The sequence below is a fragment of the Phodopus roborovskii genome, unplaced genomic scaffold, assembly GCF_943737965.1.
Source record: "Phodopus roborovskii unplaced genomic scaffold, PHOROB, whole genome shotgun sequence".
Lineage (NCBI taxonomy): Eukaryota > Metazoa > Chordata > Mammalia > Rodentia > Cricetidae > Phodopus > Phodopus roborovskii.
The window spans coordinates 23,003,366-23,012,019 of NW_026125391.1; positions in this window are offsets into that span (position 1 = coordinate 23,003,366).

Sequence of the window (8,654 nt, forward strand, 5' to 3'; positions counted from 1 at the left end):
ACATGTGAGCCACCTGACGTGGATGCTAGGACCTGAAGTCAGTCCTCTAAAGAATACACGATTCTCAACTGCCCTGCTTAACTGGGGGGCCACCTCTCCAGTGCCAATTAGTTATTTTTAGGTATAGGAGCAACTCTGAGAATGACATACAAACTTAGCCTTTGTGTTTATCTGATATCTGAAATTTCAAGTTATCACACTTTAGGGAATTGGCAATGGTGCCTTTTTCCTAACTTTTCATGCAGCCAGGGTGCACCAATGTCGGCCAAGCAAGACCACAGTTCTGCTTGCCTTGCATGTACCTTACTAGCCAGCACAATGTTATAACACCATGTAAGACCTGTTCCACTTTATGTGTGAAAACATGGAGCTATTGTTAGCTTTTAAAGAGCTCATCATATCCACCTCTGATATATTCCTTTTCCTTCAAACTTTGATCCGTTTCCAAATGACACTGAAATCTGATGCGATGTCCTTCTGTATACTGTGAATATATGTTTCTCTTATTGGTTGACAAATAAAACTGTTTCAGCCAATGGACAGGCAGAATGTAGCCAGGCTGGAAATATAGGTGTAGCCAGGTGGGAAATATAGGTGGGGTTACCAGATTAGGAGAACTCTGGGAAGAGGAACACAGAGAGTAAGTTATCAGGGAGATGCCATGTAGCTACTGGGAAAGTAGAACTCCTGTAAGCTAAGGCCACGTGGAAATGCATAGATTAATAGTTATGAGTTAATAATTAAGAGAGAGCTAGCCAATAAGAAGCCTGAGCCATCGGCCTAACAGTTTATAACTAACATAAGCCTCTCTGTGTTTATTTGGTATGGTACTAAATGGCTGCAGAATTGGGCAGTGCAGAAACTCCCGTCTACAGAAATTGTTTTATTGTATAAAACATGATGTGGCGAATTATTAGTGTCCATAAAGATGAGTGGGAGATTGTTTTCTCCATGGCATTGACCCCCCCCTTCTGTGAGTCAAGGCTTCTGCTATATTAATTTTTTTTTTGTCTTCGTCATCGTAAACTTAGACATTCCAGGTGTAACTTTTCTCTTAGCCTTTTAATCTTTTGTGGTTAAATATACAGTAATTTTTCTTATTGCTTCATAAAAATAGACTCTTAATGTAATGAATTTAGATAATTTTATATTTGTTTAATTTTTGAAAAAACTTCAAAACTTTTTTTTTAAGTAATAACAAAGTATGTTTTTTTGTCCTTGTTGAGCTTCCAAATACATGCCAAACAACTCTGGCACAGTGGCAAAGTACAGAAATTGTAGAAGGTGAAAATAAAAGGTACTAAGAATATACTCAAATTACTAAAAAAAAACAAAAATCCCGAGTTGCCTCTAAAAGTACACCACCTTAAAGAATAGTAGAATTGGGGCTGCAGACATGGTTCACTAATGAGTCTGTCCTGCTCTTCCAGAGTTCAGTTCTAAGCACCCATGTGGGGTGACTACACCACCCTCTTATTCAAGTTCTGAGGGACCCAGTGTGTTCTTCTGACTTCCACAGGAACTTGTACACACACTGCCCATACCCCCACATAAACAAACATATACATGCACAATATAAAAAAATGATAATATATTTTTTAAAAGTGGTTGGAAACCTAGTGGACTACAAAGCCCACTCGCCATTTTCCACTGCAATGATGTCATCCCCGTCCACATAGCCTATGGAAAACTCCACTCTGTGGTCATGAGAGAATGAAGGTGTCAAAATTCTCGGCGTTGTTATGAAATGGCTTTAACCTCCCAGACCTCCTGAGATGTTCTTGGCACCAGCAGAGGCCCCGGGCCCCACTTGATGAATCTCCTGTCTCTCCACTCCCAATGAGTTTCAATTATCTGAAGTATGCTAAGAGAGGCTTGGGTGGGTATTACTTTTTTTTTTATTTGATGCACCTTGTCAAACCTAAAATTATATTGCAGGACTTTCGAACACTTTGAATGACGTCAGAGAGTCAGTGGCTCTGAGTGTTAATAGTCAGAGAGACGTAGATCCTAACCTGGGTTCATTAAGTCCTTGTACCTTTTCAGTGTGACCCTGGAAGCCCATTCAGTCCTCACCTCCAATCTACAAAGCCCCTCCTTCCTGCTTTAGACATGAATGACGTTGAATTCCTATATGCAGTTCCCCTAAGATACCTTCGTGGCCACCTGCTTTCCTTCAAGAGGAAACCACAGCCTCGAGAAGTGTTTATATATGGTTGTAATTTAATTGTGTTTGGAACATTCCTCCTCAAAGACATTACATATGATTCAGTACCAGAATCCATGAGTACATGTCACATGCCCAATACTATCCAGACACCTCAGAGGATACAGAAAGAGCAGGTGCCTAACTCTTCAGCCGGAGTCCAGTTGCATGAAACAAGAGTTCTTAAATTTAAACATTGCCTCAAATGAAAACAAACGCTTGTGCAAATACTACAGGGAGAGCAAATGGGATCTGTGAAGGGGCCTTGGAGTTTGTCCTTCAGGTTTTCTCTCTGCTGTGGTGAGATTTTAAAACACTGGAAGGACACACAGAGGCATGGAGGAAGGGTTACAACAGGGACCAGTGGTTTCCACAGGCCATGAAGGGCTGGTTGCCTGCTGGAGAGGTAAAGGGAAAAGATCTGAATGGCCCTTTTCTTCCTCATCCTCCCCACCTTCAAACTGCCCTTTGTTTATTTAACAGGGAGAAGGGAAACTAAGCCAAGAGAAACAGAAGCTTGGCCAAAGTGCTTGTCAAAATAAAGATGACCAGGAACACTGGGTTACAGTTGTCTGTGGTAAACGTGGACTGCACCTTCTAGGTCCCCTCCCCAGGGTCTGCTTGCTTCCTGCCTGGCCTCCGGGAAGACCAGTTGGCAATCCAGCTGTAGTTCCTTCAAAAGCTGCAAAGAGCATCCTTGCTTGCACGCCCACCCATCTGCCTTCCAGGCCCTATGACTTCCCTTGCAGTTTTTCTCTCTGATTCCTCCCTGCTTGCTGTGGGCTCTCTCATACTTCCGTTATAACTTTCCCTCATAGTGCTGCCTTGCTCGAGGTCATGTTTGTGCCCGGGCACAACACCCTGCAACAGAGGCAGAAGACAGGACGCCCAGATGTTGGCTGCAGGACCAGAATCACCTGTGATTTTGTTGGGGTTCAGATCTTCTCCCGCCTTCTCTCTTTTCCTCTCTTCCATTCACTAGTGTCCAGCCCTAACAATATTTTGCATCCCAAATTCTGCATAAGCAGCCCTTCTAGGGAATTCAACTGTGGTTCTTTAAATAGAAATGTCTCCCATTGTAGTGGTTTGAATAAGAACGGCCCCCATAGGCTCATAATGCTTCCTCATTAGGGAGTGGCTCTCACTACTTGACAAGGATTAGGAGGTGTGGCCTTGTGGAGTAGGTGTGGCTTTGTTAGAGAAAGTGTGTCACTGTAGGTTTCAAATGCTCAAGCCAGGCCCACCCTTACCCCTCCACCCCCAATTTTCCTGCTACATGTGCATCCAGATGTAGGATTCTCAGCTACCTCTCCAGCATCATGTCTGCCTATGGCAGGCTGCCATGCTTCCTGCCATCATGATAGATAATGGACTGAACTTCTGAACCTATAAGCCAGCCCCATTTAAACAACTTAACAATAACCCACACCCTTCAGACCAACTACCAGCCCCATTTAAATGCTCTACTTTATAAGAGTTGCTGTGGTCATGGTGACAAACACAGCTCTTTTCTTCTAATGAAAGTCTTTGTTTCTAAGAGATGTGTGGGGTTTTGTTGTTTTTGGAGACAGGGTTTCTCTGTGTAGTCCTTTGCTGTCCTAGAACTTGCTCTGCAAATCAAGTTGGCCTCCAACTCACAGAGATCCACCTGCCTCTGCCTCCCGAGTGCTGGGATTAAAGTCGTGCACCACCACCTTGTAGTCCAACCATGTCTCCTGTAGCCACACTCCACTCAGACATGATACTCCAACCACCCTCGGATCCCACAGTACCTGCCTCCCATGTGCGTTCCCTTGGCTTCTGTGTCCCACTGCCATCCTCCTCCAGGACTGGTCACCCTGCTATCTGCTCACCACACCGGTGCCCTCCCAGCCATCTTTCCTGCTTCATGTTCTTTCCCTTGCCACCTCCCCACCTACCTTGAGTGTACCTCAGTGTTGTGTACACATCTCCATTATAACTTTCCTTTTTTGCTTGTAATCAGTTCATATTTTCATGCCAGACCCTTCACTGTGGATGCCTAAAAAGCAAGAATGGTTGTCTTACAAACCCGGGAGTCACTCAGAGCCTCACTGTGCCTAGCACACAGAAGGGCTCATGGGGGGGGGCGTGAATGTAGCTTCCCTGCCCCTCCCCAAACTTTTTTGCTTGTTTTTTTTTTCCTGGTCACATCATCCCCAGTGTGATCCAAGACAAACCATACACCAGTCACATTTCCCAGCACCCAATAAGGAGAGACCAAAGCTGCGGTGTTAATGAACAGAGCCCTTGGCAGGAGTTAAGGAGCAGAGCTCTCGTCTGGTTGATTTGTGGGAAATGAGAAGAGCTGTAGTGGAGGGAGAGGCAGATGCAGAAGCCTTCCTGTCATGGCGCATGGGGACCAGATGTCAGAGCCTGCCTTGGTTTGAGTCTGAATCCTGGTGATAAAAGCAGACTCTTTGGCTCTTTTCTGAGGACTAACTGTATCCTGAGCTCTGTGCTGGGAAGGGCACCCCCTCGGGGGTTAGTGTGTGGCTGTTGGTGGCGTTTCCTTCACCTATGTTGTTCTCCTGGTGCTGAATGCTTGGCTGTTATAAAGGGCAGGGCCCATCAGTGGCCTTTTACATGGACTAGAAATACAGGGAGCCTGGGGTTAAAAAAGGATGCTCAATTTCAACTTTCCTCTCTCTCCTGATTCCTATATTACATATTGCAAAATAGACTCAAAGTAGCCCAGCTAAGGACAAAAGGTCTGAAGTGAGATCCTAGGTCTTGACCAAAAGTTTGTAGTTGGAATCCATCAGAAATACTTGCCTGCTCTAAAGAAAGACAAAGGAGGAAGGCGGGTTATTTTTAATGAAAGAGAAGACCTTGGGATCTAGGTCAGTTAGTGGAGTACTATGTGACATGCAGAAGGCCTTGAGTTCAACTCCAAGTACTGGGAGAAAAAGAAAAGTAGAGAAAGCTTACTCAAGGCTGTCAAGGGGTAGAGTTGGAAATGTCATCTACTGGCTTGGTGTTGGTCCAGTATTCCTGTGTGTGTGTGTGTGTGTGTGTGTGCCTGCCTGTGTATGTGTCTGTCTGTGTCTTTGTGTGTCTGTCTATGTCTATATGTGTGTGTCTGTATCTGTGTGTGTGTGTGTGTGTGTGTGTGTGTGTGTGTGTGTGTGTGTATGCGCGCGCGCCTATCTATGTGTGTTTAAAATATTTACCCTGGAATTTCCATTGTCTTCCCCTCTTCCCCTCCTAAGGAAGAACTGTCAGTGGTTAGTAAAATATGTCCTTCAAGTTAGAAAGCTCTTTGGGGGCTGCCTGCACGTTTTTATGTCAGTGCCCATCCACTTGCGGGCTTTCATTTTTCTGCTAATGAAACAGAGGCAAGGCAAAGGCTGGCATTGTTGTGCCCAAAACACATGCAAGTGTGACCTGGCTGAAAGTGTCACTGTCCTAGTAACACAGGTTGTCTGTGTGGCTTCATTCACCCTGTGGCAGAAACTCCAAGGTACCAGGCCTCTTGCTAGGCAAGTCAGCACTATTCCGAGAGCAGTGTGAATTGCCCCTTGGGGCAGCAACCTATCTTCTAGGCATGTATCCTCTTGGCCAGCCTTCCTAACACAATGCTGTCTTTCCAAAGATACCCATGTCCTGGTCATGGAGATGGTGACAGACACTTGGCTGGAACCTTGGAATCCGGCTGGCATCTGAGCCTTCATGCCCACTATGTCTGGCCCTATGCTATGTAGCACTGAGCTCAGGACCAAGTCTAGCCAACTCTATAAAAGGCTAGAAACTAGTGACTTTTTTTTTTTTTTTTTTTTTTTTTTTTTTTTTGCCACCCAAGACTTCCAGATGTGACAGAGAATGTGGACAGCATGTGACACTTTGCGTTGCTATGACGGAAAACAGTAATAAAGTGTGGTCTCCTCATGACTCTGTGATCATGGGTGATGTGGTTAGCTCCTTGTCTATATCAGGTTTGGGTCTAGCAGAATTCACATGCACTCCAGCATTTCTGATGGCCTGGCTCTCAGCATTTTGCTGGGTGCTTCCTAGGAGTAGTCACATGCCAAGGAGCTGCTCTATGCCTTCCTGGCAAACTTGGCTGAGCACTGGGAGCAGCAACTCTTCAAACTCCCAACACTTTCCATGCCTGCTGGGCAGGGTGGAGCCTGCCTCCTGGATGGGAGTCTCAGAATCTCAAAGGCTACCCGAGGTCTGTCACTGAAGAGGTAGATGCATTGGTCTCCCTCACTTCCTTTTCCTGTAGCCATAGTGAAATACCCTGATAAAGGCAGTTTGGGGGGGGCAGGATTTATTCTGGCTGTTACAGTCCCTCATGGCAAAGAAGTCACTACAGCTGGACCTTGGGGATCTGGTCACATTGTATCCACACAGCTCACTTCTTGCCAGTAGAAGACCTCTATCTCTATGCCACCTAGAGAATCTAACCTCTCTATCTCTATCTATCTATCTATCTATCTATCTATCTATCTATCTATCTATCTCTATCTCTCATCATGTTCACTCTCTTCCTCCATCCCTCTCCCCCTTTTATTCTTTGACAGTTTCGTACATGTATGTAATGATTTTCAGCCCCATCCCCGTCTTATTCTCTCCCACTGAAACTGTCCCAACGAGCCCGACCCTCCCCCGCCACTTTCATGTGCTCTTTTCCTTGGTGATTCATCCTGAGTTTCTAATTGGTTTCTAGCACTGCTGTGAATGGGAGGTTATTTACTGACACATATGCAATTTATCAGTGGCACACCACTGAAGAAAATGGTACCCCCCCCCCGGGAAACCGTGAACTGTCACTACTCCCTTAGGGATGGATGGGAGGCCTGGTGGTCCTTCCTCTGTGGCAAACTGTTGGTGGACCCAGTCTTAGGCAGGTCTTGTTCAGATAGCCACTGCTGCCAGAAGTTCATGAATGCCATATCCACAAGACACCTTTTTGGTTGCACATCTCTCCACCCTTTGGCTCTTACGTTCTTTCTTTCTTCCCCCTCTTCCTCATGTTCTCTGGGCTCTGGAGAGGATGGTGTGGTTGTCCCATTGAGGAGTGAACCATGACACCATCATTTAGTCTAGGCATTTTGGTCAGCTATGGGTTTCTGAATTAACCATTGCCTTCCCCAATGAAGGGGTGAATGCAGCACTAATTTATGGCTATGTAAGCTTGAGTATCTAGAGGGCAGTTTGACAACATGACCACTTAGAAAAACAGAAACAGTATGTTCTGTACTGGGGCCTATTACGGCTCCCTGGACAAGGGCTCTTGAACAGGTTTACACAGCCAGGCATACCTTCACTTCTGTGCTGCGTCCAATCAGAAAGCAGTCTGTTATCCCCATCATGGGCATCCCACCATTGCACCAGAGGGCGTGTCTTGCCTGGTATTGTTGTTATGATTCACAGGACTCATAGCTGGATAAGACATGGATGGCATCTGGCACCATGAAAGCCAGCCAGGAGGGAAGAGGCCTGCAGATCAGTTCCAAAATGTGCAGTGACTTGAGCAGTAAGTCAAAAATTCTAGTAGGCAAAGCCAGTAGTGGTGCACTCCTTTAATCCCAGCAGTCAGGAGGCAGAGGAAGGTGGAGCTCTGAGTTCAAGGCCAACCTGGTCTACAAAGTGAATTCCAGGATAGCCAGAGCTACGACGCAGAAAAACTCTGTCTTGAAAACAAAACAAAATTCTGGGAGGCAACCAAAAACAATGGCAATGGCCTGTATTGGGAGGGGGGGACTTTTGGGACCTCCCTGACCAATGGTCATAGGGGAGTATCTCCCACAACGGGCAGTGAGATTTTCATTTTAAAGTCTATGATTTTGGGGAAAAGTATTATCCACTCATGGAGGGCACTTCCATTCAAAACCTCTTTTTGTGATGTTTTTAATAAGCTTATAAAATAGCAGGTTTCCTACGTCCTTGGTTTTAGTTACAGCTCAGCTCCTGTTAATGTTTGTCATAAGGGAGGCTAGATACAGATCCATTGCTGTTAAACACAGTCGTCCTTTGGGATCCCCGGGGAAATGGGTGCAGGACCCCCACACCGCTGAATACTAAAATCCACAGATGCTTATCTCTTATGCAACATAGCATGTTTACAGAAAACACCCCCACATCCTCCCCACATACTTTACGTCATCTCTCACTTTCCCGAGTACTTTAAGAAATATCAAGGCTGTATAAGTTATTATTATATTGTTTAGAGAAATAATGAGAGAAAGAAGTCTGTTTGGGACAGATATGGTGTTCACCCCCATATATTTCATCACGGTTGATGGAGTCTGGGGATGCAGATGTGTGGGTGTTGAGCATGTGCCCGCATAATGAACTAACATATGTGTCACCCGCCCCAAGGGTCGGCATTTAGAAGCCAGGTTCTCAAGCATCGAGTGAAACTCTTTCCATCTTTTGGGTTTGTACCTCTTCAGGCACCTGCCCTGGCTTAGCCTACACTGAC